Source organism: Gopherus evgoodei, unplaced genomic scaffold (genome assembly GCF_007399415.2).
Source record: "Gopherus evgoodei ecotype Sinaloan lineage unplaced genomic scaffold, rGopEvg1_v1.p scaffold_33_arrow_ctg1, whole genome shotgun sequence".
In the NCBI taxonomy this organism is placed as follows: domain Eukaryota; kingdom Metazoa; phylum Chordata; order Testudines; family Testudinidae; genus Gopherus; species Gopherus evgoodei.
Window position 1 is genome coordinate 5,350,350 of NW_022060005.1, and position 22,408 is coordinate 5,372,757.

The window sequence follows — 22,408 nt, forward strand, 5'->3', positions numbered from 1 at the left end:
CCTTCAGGAGGCGTGGGTTCAAATCCCACTCCTGACACTACCTCAACAAGTGGCCTGGAAGAGCACTTGTTTAGGAGCTTTTGTAGAGTAGCAGCAAGAGAAGTTAGAGGGAATTTTCAATACCTTCATAGTCCATGCATTCAAGGCACCTAGTTGGGTAAATTTCAGCTTATTCCCCACCAGAAAGTTGGCACTGCTTGATGTTGGGCAGGTAGAGATGTCAAACATACAAGTGGAGAAAGAAGGGAGCAGTACAGTAAACAATGATAAATGGAAGGTAAGACTCTTAGTCTCAGGGTTTGGGCTTGAGCCCTAAACTGGGTGCTCTACCTCCTCTGGTTTGGCTGCTTCCTGAGGGTACAGAATTGACAACCTAGGGAGCAGAGATAGGAGGCAGCTACAACCAAGAGCCCTCTTAGATTGTGTCAACATCCTATCAGGAGGTCTCAAAGCCCCTCTCTCAGTTTCTATCTCAGAAATTCTATCAGCTCAAGGACCTTTTTCCATCCAAGAGCCACTAGGTAGGCAGAAGAAGAGGTGGAGAGGACTGCGATGGAGGTAAATAAAGCAGAGAAGAATTGTTCCTCTTGGGATTTTCTGGGTTTCTCTTGTGATCCTGACGGAGGAACTGGAAGCATACGCTCATCTTTTCAGGCTCCTTTCTGTCCAACAGATTAAGTTCGTCCTTTGTCCATTCCCCTGAGGGCTTAAGAGCTGGAACTCCTTTGCTCAGGATCACAACCTTAGCCCAACCGAAGGCACTGAACAAACTCAAATGATGCTTCGGCTTCCTCCCTCAGGATCACAAGACTAACATAAAGAAAACTCAAGAAGAACAAGCCTCCACACCTTTCGCTTACCCCAACGCCACCCTCTCAAGGAAGGACACGCAGTCGATAGGAGTCCTTGCGTAGAAACTTAGGGACGGGTGTTGCTCCCCCTGCCTGGGAGCTGATAGCATTCTGACTCTGTGGAATGGGGCTCTGAGCATTGCCAGGTTGTCAGTTCTGTGCTCTCAGAAAGCAGCCAAAATGCTTGAACCCCCACCTGCTTTACTTGGACCGCTGGGAACATGGTGTTTGCACAGGGGCTGCAAGCCCTTCTTTCCTGTCTTTGTCTACCCCGGCCCCTTCCCCCCAAAGGGTTTCATCGGATGCTGGAGGGACCTAACGACCTGCAGGTTTCCGCACCCACCTCCTAAAGCAAAGAGTCCTTCCCTTCTCTGACATTCCTGGAGGTGCGCATCCTTGGAGGAGTTTTACCCCAGGGGGATCTGATTCCCTGCAAAAAGACGTGTCTGGTGGCCAGCGGGGAACTGTCTTGTCTAACCCCTGTTTGGGCACTGAGAAGCTTTTGCTGAGAAACAGCACCTCCTCCTGGTGGGAGAATCTTAAATTCCACCCTCCCACACAGGTTTCTCTGAGCAGCTGCTAGATGAACCCCACTTCTCTGGTCTAGACACCAGCATATAACTAGCCTTGGAATGGGCCCTGTTTGCTAGCTGGAGAGCGAAGGAACCAGGAAAGAAGGCAAATCTCAGGAAACGAATCTCAGCACGCAAAGAAACTTCCTTCGCTCTTCTTTTGCACTGTCTGTGCCTTTGTAATGCTATCAGGCCTAGCCTGACTAGCTCAGTTGGTAAAGTATGAGACTTTTAATCTTTGGGTTATGGGTTCGAGCCCCATGTTGGGTGTTTGATCTTGCACTCTTAGACATCACTCTTTCCCTTATGTTCTCAGGGCACAATGGAATCCGCTCTTTGTCCTCTCAACCAGCTGAGGCTGTCTGGGACCTTTAGTAGGTCATGCAGAGAAGACAAATTGACAACTCCATGCTCCTAAGAGAGTTGAGGCTCTTCTAGCCAGGGCAAAAGTAACCTTTCAGAAGCTGATTTTCCCCCATCAGGGATCTAGAGCTTCTCTACTTTTTTCTATATCTTCGCCAGTGCTCAATAGTTGAGATAACTGCTTCTTTCTCAAATCCTCCACCAGCCCTCTTCATTGGGGTGGAGATTGCTTGAGGCTTATGATTCCAACTACATCTTATTCATCTCTCCTACATTTCTGTAAGCCCTTGGAGAGTAAAACAAAATAGCAATGAAACTGGTTTATTTTAAAACAAACAAACAAACAAACAAACAAAAAGACGTGGCCTCAATGTATAACAATACAGAAATTGTTTTAATATATTTTCTGTTTCTCTTTTATAGCAGCTGACTGTGCTAAAAATAGGAAGGGAACCATAAGGAAACGAAGAGCTCAGAGCTTGCGTTAACCTCCTTTGAAGAAGGAATGGCCTCAGTTGGACAGAAAGTCGATCTAGAAAGTGAAGCCAAACTACCCCAAAACAATCTCCCTGGTGGTCTAGTGGTTAGGCTATGGTGCTCTCACTGCTGTAGTCTGGGTTCAATTCCTAGTTAGGGAATTACTTTCTTCAACAAGACTCTGTCTTTCCCACAAGTGGGGCTTTTCTGGTCTCCTTCAGGAGAAGTGGGTTCCAATCTCCCTTAGAACATTGGCAGGGCACTTTTTTAAGAGTTTGCTTAGAGTATGTCTACACTACAGGATTATTCCGATTTTACAGAAACCGTTTTTTAAAACAGATTGTATAAAGTCAAGTGCACGCAGCCACACTAAGCATTTTAATTTGGCGGTGTGCGTCCATGTACCGAGGCTAGTTTCGATTTCCAGAGCATTGAACTGTGGGTAGCTATCCCATAGCTATCCCATAGCTCCTGCAGTCTCCCCCGCCCCTCTAAATTCTGGGTTGAGATCCCAGTGCCTGATGGGGCTAAAAGCATTGTTGCAGATGGTTCTGGGTAAAGCCTCACCCCTCCCTCCATGAAAGCAGCAGACAACCATTTCGAGCTTTTTTCCCTGGGTGAACTGTGCAAACACTATAGCAGAGCAAGCACAGACCCTGCTCAGCTCAAGACAGCAATCATGAACATTCTAAACACCTCACGCATTATTGTGCAGTCTATGCTGAACTAGGACCTGCAAAACCACACGAGGAGAGGGCGGCTATGGCAGATCCAGGCAGCAGAATTCAGCTTGCATGCGGCCATGGTAAGCCATTGTCTTCTGCACCCTTCATATATCCAGTGCCCTCCTTTACCAAATACCAAGCAAAGCCCATTCAGTGCTGCTTCTTTCCTGTTAACATGCAACAGCAGAAACCACCCCCCCATCCAATTCTCTGGGATGATCGCTTTACCCCTCCCCCCACCGTGTGGCTGGTATCATGGAAGATCACTGCTAAACACCCCCCTCTCTCCCCACCGCGTGGCTGATAGCAGGGAAGATCCCTGCTAGCCAAACGTGTAAAAGCTCAGCGCCACTCACCCCCCCGTCCCCCTGCTTGGCTACCTGCAAGGAAGGATTTCTGTTAAGCAACAGGCAAACAGCCCAGTAGGAATGGCCAACTCTGTCCCCTTAATTAAATTTCTGAATTTCAACCAGGTTACCATGAAAGATATCACTCTCCTGAGGATAACACAGTGAGATAAAGAACAGATGTTGCTTGAATGCCAGCAATCACCGGGACCATACGCAGCTAGGCTTTGTCATGCAATGACACCAGATTACTTGCTACATGCATGGCGTGGTCAAGTGTCCTACCAGGGAGGACAGAATAAAACTGCGCTGCCCAGAAACCTTCTGCAAAGGCTTTTGGAGTACCTCCAGGAGAGTTTCATGGAGATGTCCCTGGAGGATTTCTGCTCCATCCCCAGACATGTTAACAGACTTTTCCAGTAACTGTACTGGCCGCGAATGCATCCCAAGTCCTCAGGGCAAATTAATCATTAAAAAACGCTTGCTTTTAAACGATATTTTATATTTACAAAGGTACACTCACCAGAGGTCCCTTCCATGGCTTCATTGTCTGGGATAGTGGCTTGGGAGGGCTGGGAGGGTAATTCCAGAGGGTGAGAAAAAGTTCCAGGCTGTTGGGGAGAAAGGAGTGCTGCGTGCTCTCTGCAAGCTCACCCTCCTCTTCCTCTTCTTAGCCATCCACAGAATCCTCAGGCATGGCTGAGATTACCACCCCCACCTCGGAATCCCCAGACGGGGGGTAGTGGTGGCGGACCCCTGTAGAATTGCATTCAGCTCAGCATAGAAGCGGCATGTTTTCGGCCCTGCCCTGGACCTTCTGTTTGCTTCTTTGGTTTTCTGGTAGGCTTGTCTGAGCTCCTTAACTGTCACATGGCACTGTACTGAGTCCCTGGCATGGCCTCTCTGCATCATGGCCTTGGAAATTTTTTCAATAGTTTTTCGTCTTTTGGAATGGAGTTCTGTTAGCATGGAATCCTCTCCCCATACACCAATCAGATTCAGTGCCTCCCGTGCAGTCCATGCTGGAGCTCTTTTTCGATTCTCAGGAGACTGCATTGTTACCTGTGCTGATGAGCTCTGAATGGTCACCTGTGCTGGTGAGCTCTCCACGCTGGCCAAACAGGAAATGAAATTCAAAAGTTCGCGGGGCTATTCCTGTCTACCTGGCCAGTGCATCTGAGTTCAGATGGCTTTCCAGAGAGGCCAATACCATCAAATTGTGGCCACACTAACCCTAATCCAACATGGCAATACCGATTTCAGCGCTACTCCCCTCGTCGGGGTGTATCATAAACCTAGTCCCAGATTTGGACCTTAGTGTCCAAAATATGGGTGTTAGCATGAAAACCTCCAAGGTTAGTTACCAGCTTGGACCTGGTAAAGCTGCCACCACCCAAAAAATTAGAGTGTTTTGGGGCACTCTGGTCCCCGCAAAAACCTTCCCTGGGGACCCCAAGACCCAAATCCCTTGAGTCTCACAACAAAGGGAAATAAACCTTTTCCCTTCCTCCCTCCAGGTTCCTGGAGAGACACACAGAAGCAAGCTCCGTGAATCTAAACAGAGGGATTCCACCCTCCCCGTTCCCAGCCTTGGAAAACAGAAGTACCGAGAGCTAATCTCTCTTCCCCCCCTCACCCAGAGGGAATGCAAAGTCAGGCTAGTAAGTCTAACACACACAGATATCCCCCTGACTTCTTCCTCCCACCAATTCCCTGGTGAGCACAGACTCAATTCCCTGGAGTTCCCCACTAAAGAAAAACTCCAACAGGTCTTAAAAAGAAAGCTTTATGTAAAAAGAAAGAAAAATACATAAAAATGGTCTCTCTGTATCAAGGTGACAAATACAGGGTCAATTGCTTAAAAGAAATATGAATAAACAGCCTTATTCAAAAAGAATACAATTCAAAACACTCCAGCAACTGTACCCAGGTAAATACAAAAGAAAACAATAGTAACCTTACTGCCTTACTACATTTGTACTTACAACTTGGAAACAGAAGATTAGAAAGCAGGAAACAGAAATTCTCTCATAGCCGAGAGAGAGACAGACAGAAGACCCAAAAACAAAGGACTCACACACAACCTTCCCTCCACCCAGACCTGAAAAAGTCTGGTTTCCTGATTGGTCCTCTGGTCAGGTGTTTCAGATTACTTCTTTCCAGGTGAAAGAGACGTTAACCCTTAGCTATCTGTTTATGACACGCCCCCCAAATTGCAGACAGTGGGGAAGCTCACTGGCGGCGATTTCCTTCTGGAACTTTAAAATAAACAGATTAATACAACACATGCACCTTTACATATACCACTAAGTATATAACTAACAGACTTTTACATTTTAAGAACACTTTTTAACTACTGGATTCTGGGAAACTCTCATGGGAGAGTGCATCAGCTACTTTGTTAGAAGCGCCTGAGATGTGCTGAATTTCAAAATCAAAATCTTGGAGAGCTAAACTCCAACGAAGAAGTTTCTTATTGTTCCCCTTGGCAGTATGAAGCCACTTTAGTGCAGCATGGTCAGTTTGTAGCTGGAACCGCCACCCCCACACATATGGGCGTAGCTTTTCCAGAGTGTACACAATGGCATAGCATTCCTTTTCACTGACTGACCAGTGACTTTCCCTCTCAGACAGTTTCTTGCTGAGAAACACGACAGGATGGAAGTTGTGATCCGTTGCTTCCTGCAGGAGAACTGCTCCTATACCATGCTCAGATGCATCCGTGGTTACTAGGAATGGCTTGTCAAAGTCCGGGGCTCTGAGTACAGGGTCAGACATGAGCGTTGCCTTAAGTTGGGTAAAGGCCTTTTGACACTCATCAGTCCAGTTAACTGCATTTGGCTGGGTCTTTTTGGTCAGGTCGGTCAGTGGGGCAGTGATTTGGCTGTAGTGTGGTACAAATCGCCTGTAGTATCTGGCCAAGCCTAAGAAGGATTGGACCTGCTTCTTGGACCTTGGGACAGGCCACTTTTAGATAGCATCCACCTTGGCCTGTAGGGGGTTTATGGTTCCTCGACCCACCTGGTGCCCCAGGTAAGTCACTCTGTTTTGGTCTATTTGACACTTTTTGGCCTTAACAGTTAGTCCGGCCTGCCTGATGCGTGCAAAGACCTTTTCCAGGTGTAGTAGGTGTTCGGGTCAGGAGTCTGAAAAAATGGCCACATCATTGAGGTAGGCAATTGCATATTCTCCCAGTCCTGCTAGTAGACCATCTACCAGCCTCTGGAAGGTGGCGGGTGCATTTCGCAGCCCGAAAGGAAGGACATTAAATTCATACACCCCCACATGGGTGACGAATGCTGACCTCTCCTTGGCAGGTTCATCTAGCGGTACTTGCCAGTACCCCTTGGTTAAGTCTATTGTAGAGATGAACTGGGCACGTCCCAACTTTTCCAATAGCTCATCGGTGCGTGGCATTGGATAGTTCTCCGGATGAGTTACCGCATTTAGCTTACAGTAGTCCAAGCAAAAGCGTATTTCCCCATCTGGTTTGGGTACCAGAACCACTGGAGATGCCCATGCACTGGTAGATGAGTGGATTATACCCATCTGTAGCATGTTCTGGATCTCCCGTTCTATAGCAGCTTGGTCATGAGGAGACACCCGGTAGGGTGGGGTTCTAATGGGGTGAGCATTACCTGTGTCAATGGAGTGGTATGCCTGTTCAGTCTGTCCCGGGGTGGCTGAGAACAATGGGGCGAAGCTAGTGCACAGCTCCTTGATTTGTCGCCGCTGCAGATGTTCCAAGGTGGTTGAGAAGTTCACCTCTTCCATGCCACCGTCTTTTTTCCCGTCATAGTAGACACCTTCAGGCCAGTCAGCATCATCTCCCTGGACTGTAAACTGACAAACCTGTAAGTCTCTGGAATAGAAAGGCTTGAGAGAATTAACATGGTACACTCTGGGCTTTAGTGAGGAATTGGGAAATGCTATGAGGTAATTCACAGTTCCCAGGCGCTCTTGGACTGTGAACGGCCCTTCCCATGATGCTTCCATCTTATGGGCCTGTTGCGCCTTCAAGACCATAACCTGGTCTCCTACCTTGAAGGAATGTTCTTTGGCATGTTTGTCATACCAGGCCTTTTGCTCTTTCTGAGCTTCCTTTAGGTTCTCTCTAGCAAGGGCTAAAGAGTGTCGGAGGGTATTTTGTAGGTTGCTTACAAAGTCCAGAATGTTAGTTCCTGGAGAAGGCGTAAACCCCTCCCATTGCTGCTTCACCAACTGTAATGGCCCCTTAACCTCGTGACCATACACAAGTTCAAACGGTGAAAACCCTAAACTGGGATGTGGTACAGCCCTGTAGGCAAACAGCAAATGCTGCAACACTAGGTCCCAATTATTGGAGTATTCGTTGACGAATTTACGTATCATGGCCCCCAAAGTTCCATTAAACCTTTCCACCAGGCCATTGGTTTGATGGTGGTACGGGGTGGCAACCAAGTGGTTCACCCCTTGCGTTTCCCACAGTTTTTGCATGGTCCCTGCCAGGAAATTAGATCCTGAATCTGTAAGGATGTCGGAGGGCCAACCTACCCTGGCAAAAATGTCTGTTAGGGCCAGGCACACAGTGTTAGCCCTGGTGTTGTCTAGAGCTACAGCTTCTGGCCATCGGGTAGCAAAGTCCACGAAAGTCAGTACGTACTGCTTTCCTCTGGGCGTCTTTTTTGGAAAAGGACCCAGAATATCCACAGCTACTCGCTGAAATGGGACCTCAATTATGGGGAGTGGCTGGAGAGGGTCCTTGACCTGGTCTTGGGGTTTTCCCACTCTTTGGCATACCTCACAAGACCGGACATACTTGGCAACATCCTTGCCCATCCCCTCCCAGTGGAAGGACTTCCCCAACCGGTCCTTGGTTCTGTTCACCCCAGCATGGCCACTGGGATGATTATGGGCTAAGCTTAAGAGCTTCCCCCGGTACTTAGTTGGAACCACCAACTGTTTTTGCGGCTGCCATTCTTCCCGGTGTCCACCAGAAAGAATCTCCTTGTATAAAAGTCCTTGGTCTATAACAAACCAGGATCGATTAGAAGAGCTGAGAGGCGGTGGGGTGCTTCGTGCTGCCACCCAGGCTTTCTGAAGGCTGTCATCTGCTTCCTGCTCAGTCTGGAACTGTTCCCTCGAGGCTGGGGTCACCAGTTCTTCCTCAGACTGGGGACTTGGGCTTGGTCCCTCTGGAAGCGATGTAGGTGATGGGGTTGTTTCCGTTGCTGGTGAACCGCTCTCCGCTGGTGCACCTGAGGGTATTTCAGGCTCAGGCAGAGCCTTTTGGGTATGGCTGTCTGTTGCTTCTGCCAGTTTTGGCTCGCTGGCGCCCTCTGGAGTTGAGTTTGAAGATGTGGTTGCACTTGCTGGTGCTGGTTGCTGTTCCAGTTCCGGGCCTGGGACTGGGGGTGCTGTGGCTGTTTCAGTGGTTGGTATGGAATCCGGGTCCACTACCTCTGTCTGGGTCTCTGGTAACACAGACGGGGCATCTGTGGACGGCTCAGGAACAGGAATGGGTCTGGAAGCTTGCCTGGTTTGGCTACGTGTAACCATTCCCACTAGCTTGGCCCGCTTCACCTTGTTGGCCAAGTCTTCCCACAGTAGCATGGGGATAGGATAATTGTCATAGACTGCAAAAGTCCACATTCCTGACCAGCGTTTGTACTGGACAGGCAGTTCAGCTGTAGGCAAGTCTACAGCTTGTGACATGAAGGGATAAATTGTCACTTGGGCCTTTGGGTTGATGAATTTGGGGTCCATGAAGGATTGGTGGATAGCTGAAACCTGTGCCCCCATGTCTCTCCACGCAGTAACCTTATTTCTGCCCACTCTCAAATTTTCCCTTTGCTCCAAGGGTATTTGAGAGGCATTTGGGCCTGGGGATCTTTGGTGTGATGGTGGTGTAATGAACTGCACTCGGATGGCGTTCTTTGGACAGTTGGCCTTGATATGTCCCAGTTCATTACACTTAAAGCATCTTCCATCTGATGGGTCACTGGGTCGAGGTGAGTTACTGGAGACTGGTGAGGTGGAAGAATAGGGTGTCTGTGGCTTTACTTGGGTTGTATGTGGGGTCTTTGGCTGTCCTCGGTTGTAGGGTTTATGGTCGGTGTGCCCTCTGGGGTATTCGTTCCCCTTGACAGTAGCTTTCTTGCTTTCTGCCACTTCCATCCATCTGGCTCCAATCTCCCCCGCCTCAGCAAGATTTTTGGGTTTTCCATCTTGTATGTACCGTGTTATGTCCTCAGGAACACCATCCAAGAACTGCTCCATTTGTATGAGGAGGTGCAGTTCTTCCAAGGTTTTAACATTGTGTCCTGATATCCAGGCCTCATAATTTTTCCCAACGTAGTAGGCGTGTTTGGGAAATGACACACCTGGTTTCCACTTTTGGGTTCTGAAACGCCGACGGGCATGATCCGGGGTTATCCCAATTCTGTATCTGGCCTTGGTTTGAAAAAGTTTATAGTCGTTCATTTGCTGCTTAGGCATTTCAGCTGCCACCTCTGCTAAAGGTCCACTGAGCTGTGGCCTCAATTCTACCATGTACTGGTCTTCAGGGATGCTGTACCCAAGACAGGCTCTTTCAAAATTTTCCAAGAAGGCCTCGGTGTCATCACCTGCCTTGTAGGTGGGAAATTTCCTGTGATGTGGAACCATAATTGGTGAAGGGTTGTTAGGATTGGCTGGTGCATTCAGCCCAGCTTGCGCTAAGTCCAGTTCAGGTTTTCTCTGATTTTCCTTCTCTTCACTTTCTTTTTGTTGTTTTTCCATTTCTTTTTGTTGTTTTTCCATTTCTCGGCGGTAGGCTACCTCTTCTTCTGCTTGTTTCATTTTGTGGGCCACTTCTTCTTGTAGTTTTCTGTGGTGGGCTGCATTTTTGGCTTCTTCTTGTTTTTGTAGCCTTTCCATATCTTGTTTGTGAGTTGCCTCACCTCTGGCCATCTGTGTTCTGAGCAGTTCTATCTGTTTTTCCATTGCTTCGAGCTGTACTGCGTCTGGTTTTCATGACATCCTGTTTTCTTGTGTTGGGGTGCCCTCCGGTGTTTGTTGTCTGAACTGCAGGTTCTCTGTTGCCTGCTAGGGTCTGCCTAGCAACAGTGCCTTTTTCCCTTTCTTCCTCTAGCTAATTTTTTCAATGTAAAGTAAACCAGAAAAACCACTTTATTTGCATGTATATAGTGCTGGTATTTGACTCCTAATGGGAGTGCTATTGTGTGACAAAAGACCCGTAACAGCTCCTTAATGGTTTCTTGCTTAATATGCAAGCCACAACTGCCAGAGAGAGCAGAAAAAAAATTCTCTCTGGTTCCCCTTTAAAACCAAACTGTTTCTTTCTGCTTAAAAGCCCCTAGCAGAGAAAAAAATATATATTATTCCTACTGGCTTCTGGATTCTATCTTTCCCACAATGCTGCACACCATATCATAAACCTAGTCCCAGATTTGGACCTTAGCGTCCAAAATACGGGGGTTAGCATGAAACCCTCCAAGCTTAGTTACCAGCTTGGACCTGGTAAAGCTGCCACCACCCAAAAAATTAGAGTGTTTTGGGGCACTCTGGTCCCCGCAAAAACCTTCCCTGGGGACCCCAAGACCCAAATCCCTTGAGTCTCACAACAAAGGGAAATAAACCTTTTCCCTTCCTCCCTCCAGGTTCCTGGAGAGACACACAGAAGCAAGCTCCGTGAATCTAAACAGAGGGATTCCACCCTCCCCGTTCCCAGCCTTGGAAAACAGAAGTACCGAGAGCTAATCTCTCTTCCCCCCCTCACCCAGAGGGAATGCAAAGTCAGGCTAGTAAGTCTAACACACACAGATTTCCCCCTGACTTCTTCCTCCCACCAATTCCCTGGTGAGCACAGACTCAATTCCCTGGAGTTCCCCACTAAAGAAAAACTCCAACAGGTCTTAAAAAGAAAGCTTTATGTAAAAAGAAAGAAAAATACATAAAAATGGTCTCTCTGTATCAAGGTGACAAATACAGGGTCAATTGCTTAAAAGAAATATGAATAAACAGCCTTATTCAAAAAGAATACAATTCAAAACACTCCAGCAACTATACCCAGGTAAATACAAAAGAAAACAATAGTAACCTTACTGCCTTACTACATTTGTACTTACAACTTGGAAACAGAAGATTAGAAAGCAGGAAACAGAAATCCTCTCATAGCCGAGAGAGAGACAGACAGAAGACCCAAAAACAAAGGACTCACACACAACCTTCCCTCCACCCAGACCTGAAAAAGTCTGGTTTCCTGATTGGTCCTCTGGTCAGGTGTTTCAGATTACTTCTTTCCAGGTGAAAGAGACGTTCACCCTTAGCTATCTGTTTATGACAGGGTGGAGTACAGAAATCGGTTTTAAGAGCCCTTTATATTGATATAAAGGGCTTCGCTGTGTGGACGGGTGCAGGGTTAAATCGGGTTAATGCTGACAAATTCGTATAAACGTGTAGTGTAGACCAAGCCTTAAAGACTAACAAATTTATTTGAGCATAAGTTTTCATGGGCTAAAACCCACTTCTTAGATGTAGATACAGACTAACACGGCTGCTACTCTGAAATTTAACTTCGATAGACGCCTCTGAGAATCTCAGCCTAGAGAGCAATGGGGATTCTGTCATGGTAGGGTCAATCTATGCTTTTCCATTGGAAACTGATGCAGGAGATGGATGGGAAACCCCTGCTAATACTTTGAAAGCCGCTGCTGTTGTACGTGCTCTTGTAGCCACTAATGTTGCAATCATGATCAGTGATGTAGTTCCTAGTGGCTATAATTTGGAACAGTGCACATCCAGCAGTAGATAAGAAATGAGACAAGATAAGATTATGCTGTGCAGGGCCACTAGAGGGCAGAGGAGTGGGACAGGTGTAGCGGTGCTGCCCAGTGGACAGCAGCCAAAGTGGAAGGGCAAGAAAGGAGATGTTATGTTGCTAAATGACCAACTGAAGGAAGTGAAAAGTGAAATCAGCCCCCATTAAAATTAAGTTGAAAACTCCCATTGAAAATCTCAGCACTAATGTGAAAAAGAAAAGTAGATGATCTGCATGGACTTACTGAGACAGTCTTTATGGTCCCCTGTTGTGTCCATGTAACACATCTTCAAGGAAAATGAGGATGTTGACAGCTCTGTCACTCTCTCATGTTCAGCACCGATACACACAGTATAATGGTATTTTTCTCCAGGGTGTTGGCAAAATGTTCACCCTCTGTGAGGAGTGTGTACAGCTTCTGAAACCACATAGAGCTGACATTGTGTAAGGCACAAAATTCACTAACAGTGAAAGTAAATCCCTGGGTATATCCCCTGTTCATTCTTTCTCTATGTAAGATAATAAAGTCTTGTAATCAAATTCAGATAGTCTAATTCAACAAAACACCATGGGTGACATCATCATATTTGTTGCTACTGCTCGTTTCTTATGCCCCTAAGGATACAAAGCAGAATCCAGCCAGAGCTCAGGTCACTGTTGTCCATCTAAGTGGAAAGACCAGGGAGGGATGTGGTCATAACCGTGGTACCATCATGGAATTTTTAACTGGGCACCAGGTGGAGTGGAGACCAATTTTTAACCAATTTTTTGGATCCATAAAAAAGCCATTTTTGATCAAAATAAATGTTTGGACAATAAAAAGACTAACTCCTGTGGCAGCATAGGCGGGGATGCTGCCTGGGAAATCTGCCACCCCTGAAACTGTGCTACTTGCCATCATAGCCCTCTGCAAACTGTTGTCAGTTGGCGTGCTTGCCTGCTCTCTCCGTATGCTGTCCCAGGCCTGGGCAGACAGATGGTTCAGCAGACCTCGATAGTACTACCCAGCAAGAAAGACCACAGGCACGGTTTGGTGACAAAGGCACTCAGCTAGGTTTATTGCCCTCAAGGCAGAGTTCTAGCATCCTGGTTCTGTGGATACAGAGACACTAACACACTAGTGCCCAGTGCCAAGGAGCAGTCAGTCAGCTGTGGGAATTTCTGCTGTCCCCTGGGCCACACAAAGGGTTAAATTGAGGTACCCCGACATTTATAGACTGAGACAAACAACTTACGTCCCACCTCATGTGTTTCATGACATCTGCTTGTTACCTCCCCTTGTACATTTCTGCAGATGTCTCGGGCCGAACATCCCTTCTGTCAAACCCTCTTATCTGGTGTTGGGTCAGGATGTGCCTGGGCTAATCTCCTGGAGTGTGTTCACACACATAGCCAGTGTCTGTTGCTTCTTAGGAGTGTCTGTGTGTTAGCAACGTTAGTAATACCTTTGCCTAGGTCATGTATCGGACAGTGAACTTGTAAGCATCTGCTGTAATACATGGCCTGACTTTGGTTCACGGCATGGCCAGTGACAAAGTAAAAAGCTCCCTCCTAGAATTCCCTACTGTTTGTGCACTGAGCATGCTCACCCAGACTGAGCAGGTGCAGTAACATCCGCTGTTGCAGCTGCCCTCACTCCATCCTTACTTGGAGGCAGACTTTGCTCCCTGGTCTTTGGAGGTACACCTCCACCCCAATATAACACCACCCAATATAACACAAATTCAGATATAATGCGGTAAAACAGTGCTCCGGGGATGGGCGAGGATGCACACTCCGGCAGATCAAAGGGGAGATTCAGCAGGAGGGAGCAGTGGGAGGGGGCGAGGTTTGGCACCAGGACTCTGTGGGGCATAGAGGGCTGTCTACTTCCTGCAGGAAGTGGAATGACCTGGCCCCAGCCTGCTGCACTCCCCTGGCTCCCAGGCTTGGGGAGAGGAGAGAACCACCCACCTTGCACTCGCCGGTAGCGTGCTGGGAGCCAGGGTTGTGGACCAGGCTGGGGCTGAGTCACTCCACTTCCTGCAGGAAGTGGCCAGCCCTCATCCCCTACAGAGGCCTGGGGCGGGGCTCCACATAATGCCCCCGCAGAGGCCTGGGGCCAGCCTCACCTCATGGAGGCCTGGGCCCCCACACAGCCCCCCCGCAATAACTAGGGATGGCCTTGGCCAGGGGCAGGGCTCAAGGTGGAAGTTTCACCTGGGGCACAAAATATCCTTGCACCAGCCCTGAGTGTGGAAAGACTGCAGCGCTTTCCCTACTCAGCTGTATGAAGGCTGGTTTAACTCACAGCGCTGTACAGCAGCAAGTGTAGCCATACCTTTAGTGTCATCTGCAAACTTGCTGAGGGTTCCCTCCCATCATCCAGATCATTCATTTTGTCTGATATTTATAGTAAAAGTCAGGGACGGGTCACAGGCAATAAAATATTGTGACAATGTAGAGGCATTGTGTAGCTGTTGAACTGGTTCTGGGGCCCCCACCACTGTTGGGGGCTTGGAGCTCCAGGGTCTCCCTCTACCCATGTCTGGCAGGGCCCCCCTGCCCCCATCCCACAGTGTCAAGGAGCTCTGCAGTCTGACTCACAAAGGCCTCATCCCCCAGCCTCTGCTTGAATCAAAGCTGATCAGAAGAAAGACTTACAAAAAGCAATAAAAAGGCAGTGGGAGAGACACCTAAGCCCCTCCAGACAAGGGTGATATAATTAAGGAAACTCCCCAGCTTCATTTGCTTCAAAGATGGGAAAGGGAGGCATCTCTATTAGCATACAGAATAGAGAACAGAGATTCCAAGGAAAGAACCATACAGAACTCTGGGACCAGGAAAAGAGGGAAGCATTGCATGATGGGAAATCTCTGCTCCAGATGGAAATTAACCCATGCCTGCACACACCCAGCTCAGAAATTATCAGATCAATACTAGTAAAAAATCCTCTATTGATATCCAAAATACTGAAATGACCCAATTGCATTAGGAGCCCCCTCAAAGGAACACCGCCCATAGCCAGAAATGATCAGTTCTTATTGTATAGCCTAGACCAAACAACTTTGTTATACTCCCTTAAATCATTGGTTTACCAATAAACAAATCTAGTGTTCATTATTATTTCCCTACAAAAACCCCTTACCACCGCCCAAGTAAATGTTCTGATGACTTGATCGAAACTCTGCATCAGTTCCTGTCATAAACAGATAGTTAAGGGTTAATGTCCCTTTTACCTGTAAAGGGTTAAGAAGCTCAGTAAACCTGGCTGACACCTGACCAGAGGACCAATCGGGGGACAAGATACTTTCAAATCTCGGTGGAGGGAAGTCTTTGTTTGTGCTGTTTGTGTTGTTCTTTGTTCGCGCTTGGGGCTAAGAGGGACCAGACATGCAACCAGGTCTTTCTCCAATCTTTCTGAAACAGTCTCTCATGTTCAAAATAGTAAGTACTAGCTAGAAAAGGCGGAGTAGTCTTATGTTTGTTTTCTTAACTTGTGAATGTGTATTTTGCTGGAAGAATGTTTACCTCTGTTTGCTGTAACTTGTATCTTAGGCTAAAGGGGAGGGAGTCCCTCTAGTCTATATAAGCTCAAGACCTTGTAAACATTTTCCATGCTGGTTTTACAGAGGTAATTTTTACTTTTTCTTTCTTTAATTAAAAGCTTTCTTTTTTAAGAACCTGATTGATTTTTTTCCTTGTTTAAGACCCAAGGGGATTGGGTCTAAACTCACCAGGGGATTGGTGCGGGGGAAAGGAGGTGGGGGGAAGGTCAATTCCTCTCTGTTTTAAGATCCAAGGAGTTTGGATCAGTGTAGCCTTTCAGGGTAAGCCAGGGAGGGGAAAGTCTGGGAGGGGGAAGGAGGGGAAATGGTTTATTTCTCCTTGTTTTAAGAACCAAGGGGTTTGGGTCCTGAGTCCCCCAGGGAAGGTTTTGTGGGGACAGGGAGTGTACCAGACACTGGAATTTCTGGTTGGTGGCAGCGCTATCAGATCTAAGCTAGGAATTAAGCTTAGAAGGGTACATGCAGGTCCCCACTTTTTGGACGCTAAAGTTCAAAGTGGGAAAAATACCTTGACATTTCCATTGGAACTTTATCTTTCTGACTGATTGTGCTGTGGTCTCTCTACCTGTCTCCAGCACTCCAGACCCCTACTTCTTGTGAAATCTTCTCCATTACCGCATGTTGCACAGGACGTCCCTCCATGAAGGCATAAAGAGTCTGAATAAGACCAAAAAAAATCAAAGATAGTTCTGTTTTGTTTACTTGAAGTGCATGCATCTACTAGGATGAGGTTCAAACAATGCGCATAGCACTGTACCTAGAGTATTTCACTGTTTCTTTCTTTACATTTCATTTCAACTCCTGCAGGACATCCAGACATAGTAGATGCTCCATCAAAACAGACAGACATCACTGATGACCAGTCAATTTTAAGAATGCCAAGGACGTCATTTAACTGGTCAAAAATAGACTGTTGGCCTTGTACTAGGCCGCAGCCTGGGGCTTTCCAGGCTGGAGTTCCCCAGCCCTGCTGCACTCAGGTACCCTGTCTCTAGCTCTCTGCAGCCAGGCCCATCTCCCTCTACAGGCAGAGGGAGACTGACCCTTCAGACTTCCCTGGCCTTCTTAGAAGGACCTGTTGCCCAGTTTGGGGCGTGGCCCCAGCTGCAGCCACTTCCCCCAATCAGCCAGCTTTTTACCTTGCCCAGGCCCAGCCCTCTGCAGGGCTCTTCCAACCCTTTTCAGGCTGGAGCAGGTGGTCACCCTGCTACACATGGACAAACACCAGCTTACATTTTTGGGAGATATCTGTCCAAGGTGATGGCCAGTTATAGTGTACTTGCACTGCCCCTTTATTAGTATTCAAGAGATGCTGCCATCTAATGGGCATGTTTGAAAGTAGCTGCCCATATTCCACGCTTACAACATGCTTTCACCTAGTGGCCATTTTACAGTATAACTTTCCTATTATTGTATTGCCTACTGAAATCTTGGTCACTGGTCAGTATTTCTGACACCCCCCTCTCATTTCCTCTACTCTGCTGCCATCTAGTGTAGATTTCCCAGAATGACAGCCTGTTGCTCTCCTTTCCTCTATGGTTTCTTCTTGCTATAGCTGACTCTTATCCATTCTTGACTCTCATGTCACCTGGTAGCCATTATTTAGTATAATTAACAGCCCATAACTCACTCCATGACATCTGCTACTAGCCACAGTTCATTACGCAGCACAGAGGTCCTCTTCTCTTCAGTGCTCTCTGCTCAACTCTTATACACCATTATTCAGCTTCACCTCCCTGGGTGGTCTTCATTATACAGTTCACCTCCTCTGTTGGTCATTTGGCAACATAATGTCTCCTTTCTTGCCTCTCCACTTTGGCTGGTGTCCACTGGGTCAGTGTTGTCTGTTTAAGTGGAGGGACCAGGGACAGAAGTGGCTATAACCATGGTCACATCATGGAGTTTTTAGCTGGGTATCAGGCAGAGTGAACACAAAATATTAACCAGTTTTTTTATATCCATAAAAAAACCTCCTGATAACTGTTTGACAGACCTGACCCTAGGAACAGCCTCAGTTACACTGGCAAAACCCCCAACTGGGTCAAAAGAACAGCCGTTCTGGGTCAGATCAATGGTCCATCTAGCCCAGTATCCTGTCTTCCGATAGTAGCCAGTGCCATAGGCTAGGGACACTATCCCTACCCATCCTGGCTAATACTCATTCATGGACCTATTCTCCATTAAACTATCCTTGAGTCTGGGCAGTTCCTGTGCCCCTGGCTTGTGAGTCTACCTCTTTCTTTGCCCAACCTCCTCTCCTCCAAGGGCCCAGTGAGCCTGGAGCTATTGCTTTGCTGGAGCTGGTCACTGCCAGGCATAGCCAAGATAAGAGCTATGAAGCAGTTCCTGGTGACGTGTCCAAGGCTCACTGCTGGGCCTAGCGGATTGCATATGGCCTCTGTGAGTGCAATGGAAGTGGTTGGTTTGCGTAGGTGAGAGAGAGGGCTTGGGGCACTGGGCCTGATGTAAGACCTGAGACCTGAACCATAGTCAGCAAAGTCCAGCCATGCTGTGAACCAAAGTCAGGCCATGTATTACAGCAGATACTTACAAGTTCACTGTCTGATACATGACCTTGGCAAAGGTATTACTAGCGTTGCCAACACACAGGCACTCCTAAGAAGCAGCAGACACTGGATATGTGTGTGAACACACTCCAGGAGATTAGTATGATTATTCAGAACATATTCTTAACCATCATTAGTATGGTATGAAAAGTATAGGTGGTTGGAATACAGCCCCTCAAAGGATGGAACATTTTGCTTTTTATTAACGTTTCTTCTCCTCTAATGATGCAGCAAACAAAGGTCACACTGATCCAGCATTTATCGATAAGGGATTCAGAAACTGGCATAGGGCTAACGAATGTTTTAAAAACCATGAGCTGTCAAAATCTCATGTGTTGAGCTTTTCTTCATGGTCAAGTTTTAATGTAGGGTAACCTATTGATATATTGTTGGATGAGTACAAGCAGGCTAATCTGTCTAAACAAGAAGAAAAATGGCGCCATAACGTAAGTGTAGTGGAGCGAGTGATTGACATTGTTCTCTGTTTGGCGAAAGGTGGGAGACCATTCAGGGGTCACAATGAAAAAGCTGACAGTTTTGAGAAAGGTTTATTTCTATCTCCTCAAAACGCTACCTATCTAAGTAATTGCATCCAACAACAACACAACATTGTGCAACAAAAGACCATGTCTTCACTAAATGGAATTATGGTCTCAATAATTGCCGATGACACTACTGACTGTGGACGCCATGAACAAATGTCCGTTGTGGTGCGCTATTTTGACAATGAAAAATATAGTCCAGTTGAACATTTTGTGTCTGTTCAGAGACTATTAACAGTTGATGCTCAGTCTATTTTTGACCAGTTAAATGACGTCCTTAGCATTCTTAAAATTGACTCGTCATCAGTGATATCTGTCTGTTTTGATGGAGCATGTACTATGTCTGGATGTACTGTGGGAGTTCAAATGAAATGTAGAGAAAGAAACAGTGAAATACTCTATGTACACTGCTATTCACATTGTTTGAACCTCGTCCTAGTAGGTGCATGCACTTCAAGTAAACAAAACAGAACTGTCTTTGAATTTTTTGGTGTTATTCAGACTCTTTATGCCTTCATGGAGGGGAGTCCTGTGCAACATGCAGCAATGGAGAAGATTTCACAAGAAGTAGGATCCCAGTTGAAGACTTTGAAGTCACTGTCAAACACAAGATGGGCATGCAGAGCAGAAGCAGCGGCTGCTGTAAAACAAAACTACTCCTTCATTTTACAAGCTTTACAAGAGATTATCGAAACAACTCGCCTTGCTGAAGCTATGATAAAAGCTAGGGCCTTATCCATGAACTAAACTCATTCAAGTTCATCTTTGCCCTTCACATGATACGCTCTATTCTCCAGATGGTGGTAAAAGTGAGTAAGGCTCTTCAAACTCCAGAGCTCCAACACTCCCTTCCTGCAATGACAACTTACTTACTGCAATGAGAGAGGTGAAAAGCTTGCGTAACTCTTTGGTTGCGATGAGAAGTGGCCCAGAATATTTTCAATCTATTTTCAATGACAGTGTGAAAATGTGTGTAAGGAATGATATATTGATTCCCCCCCGTTAAGAAGCGAAAAATGTCCATTTGTATTGATGATGTGTTTGAGTCTCAGCATCACTTTGATACAAAAGAGGAGCAGGAGAGAATAACTCCATTTTACCCATTCCTAGACTCAATGATTACCAGCATTGACCAGCGATTTGAAGAGGAGACTTGTAATATTGTGACTGCAATGGGAAAACTGTCGAGCTTAGACATTGGCAAGGATGATATGAGAATCATTGCCAAGAAATGTAAAGTGTCCTTGGATGAGTTGGAAGCTGAAGTCGGGTTGCTTCGGGGTTATGATGGATCTGTTCCTAAAGGTAGCACTACGAACACCACCAGAGAGTGGCTTGATTGGCTAAAGGAATCAGATCGGTCTTCCATGTTCCAGGCCTTTTACAAATCAGTTCAATGCTTTGCAGTCTTACCTGTTACAAGCTGTTCATGTGAAAGAGCCTTTTTGAAACTAGAACATGTAAAAAAACAAACTAAGAAGTACAGTGTCCCAACAGTGCCTCCACTCACTCATGATTTTGTACACTGAACAAGAATTGGCTTTGTCAGTTAATTACAATGATGTGACTGAAGAATTTAAGTCCATAACACCTGGTGAGTGACGTCTCATTCTCTAGGACTGGAAGATGAAGAAACCTTAATCTGTTTTGGTCAATTTGGTTTAGCTCATTATCTGGTTAAAGATCATGAAAGTTGACTGTATCTTTGTATACACCTGGTTATCAGTACAGCAAAAATTTGGTATTTTCTGTCTCATTTTTTAAGTTTATATTTTTAAGTAAAGTTTAGTTCTTAATTTAAAAAAAAAGCTTAGTTAAGTTTTAGTTTCTTTAGTTTATTTGATGAATAAAAATAATGTCCTTTATGACTGAATATTCAATAAATGTTCACCTTTAAAAATAAATAAATAAAAATTCCCTGGGTACACACACTAATGAAATGTGCTGCACATGCCTATGGTCAGGAGGCTATACAGAGAGAGAGAGAGGTCTCATCACTCTGTGAAGCTTGAATCTCAGGGTTTCCAGGTGGTGTTGGTTGTGTGGGGTCCGGAGTGCTGGAGACAGGTAGAGAGACCGCAGCACAATCAGTCAGAAAGATGAAGTTCCAATGGAACTGAGGCAGAGTTTGGATCCAGGCATCAGAACATTTACTTGGGCGGTGGTAAGGGGTTTTTGTAGGGAAATAATAATGAACACTAGATTTGTTTATGGGTAAACCAATGATTTAAGGTAATATAACAAAGTTGTTTGGTCCAGGCTACACAATAAGAACTGATCCTTCATGGGTGCTCCTAATGCAATTAGGTCGTTTCAGTATTTTGGATATCAATACAGGATTTATTTAGTCCTGCGCTTAGGACAAAAGGATCCCATGCACCGCTACAGGCTGGGCACCAACTGGCTAAGTGGCAGTTCTGCATAAAGGCCCTGGGGATTATGGTGGATGAGAAGCTGGATATGAGTCAGCAGTAAGCCCTTCTTGCCAAGAAGACTAATGGCATATTGGGCTACATTAGTAGGAGAGTGCCAGCAGATCGAGGAAAGTGATTATTCCCCTCTATTTAGCACTGGTGAGGACACATCTGAAGTATTGCATCCGGTTTCGGGCCCCTCATTACAGAAAGGATGTGGACAAATTGGAGAGAGTTAGTTCAGCAGAGGGCAGTACAAATAATTAGGGTGCAGGGGCACATGACCTCTGAGGAGATGCTGTGGGAACTGGGCTTATTTAGTCTGCAGGAGAGAAGAGTGTGAGGGGGGGTCGATAGCAGCCTTCAACCACCTGAAGGAGAGTTCCAAAGAGAATGGAGCTTGGCTGTTCTCAGTGGTGGTAGATGACAGAACACGGAGCAATGGTTGAATATTAGGAAACACTATTTCACTAGGAGGGTGGTGAAGCACTGGAATGGGTTACTTAGGATGGTGGTGGAATCTCCACCCTTACAGGTTTTTAAGGCCCGGCTTGACAAAGCCCTGGCTGGAATGATTTAGTTGGTGTTGGTCCTGCTTTGAGCAGGGGGTTGGACTAGATGACCTCCTGTTGTCTCTTCTAACCCTACACTTCTATGATTCTGTGAAACCTTAGCCTTACTCAGAAATATTGCTATGGAAACTTAAGAAAGTTGTAAGAGACAACAGTCTGAAACCCAGTAACACTGCTTTGTTGTTCTGTGACTGCAGAGGTGTTAACAGGGCATTGAACATGAAATGATCTTTAACAATAGGTTGTGACTACTTGCACTAAAGAAATCCGTTCCACCTTGGTTTAGTAGAGAGACCTCTGATTGACCAATAAGAATCTGGTGTTGCAGGTCATAGAATCACAGAATATCAGGGTTGGAAGGGACCTCAGGAGATCATCTCGTCCAACCCCTGCTCAAAGCAGGACAAATCCCCAGACAGTTTTTTGTGTTTTTTACCCCAGGTCTCCATAGTGCAAATCTATATTTGCTTCTCCATTGTTAGTACAGCTTTTATTTTGCTGAGTTTTGCACACAGATGCAGAAATGTGGACTTGTGCATCAAATGTTGATTACACCAGTAAAAACCAGCAGGATCTTATTAAAGGGGACAAGGCAAAGATGCCACATTTATTATAACAACAATTTATGAC

The 22,408-nt window shown here is 46.3% G+C and overlaps 1 non-coding gene across 1 annotated transcript; it reads left to right on the top strand.

The window, feature by feature from the left end:
- Window positions 1-1,620: 1,620 nt before the first annotated feature.
- Window positions 1,621-1,693, top strand: TRNAK-UUU. The gene has a single exon. It is a non-coding gene; the product is annotated as a tRNA-Lys (tRNA).
- Window positions 1,694-22,408: the final 20,715 nt, after the last annotated feature.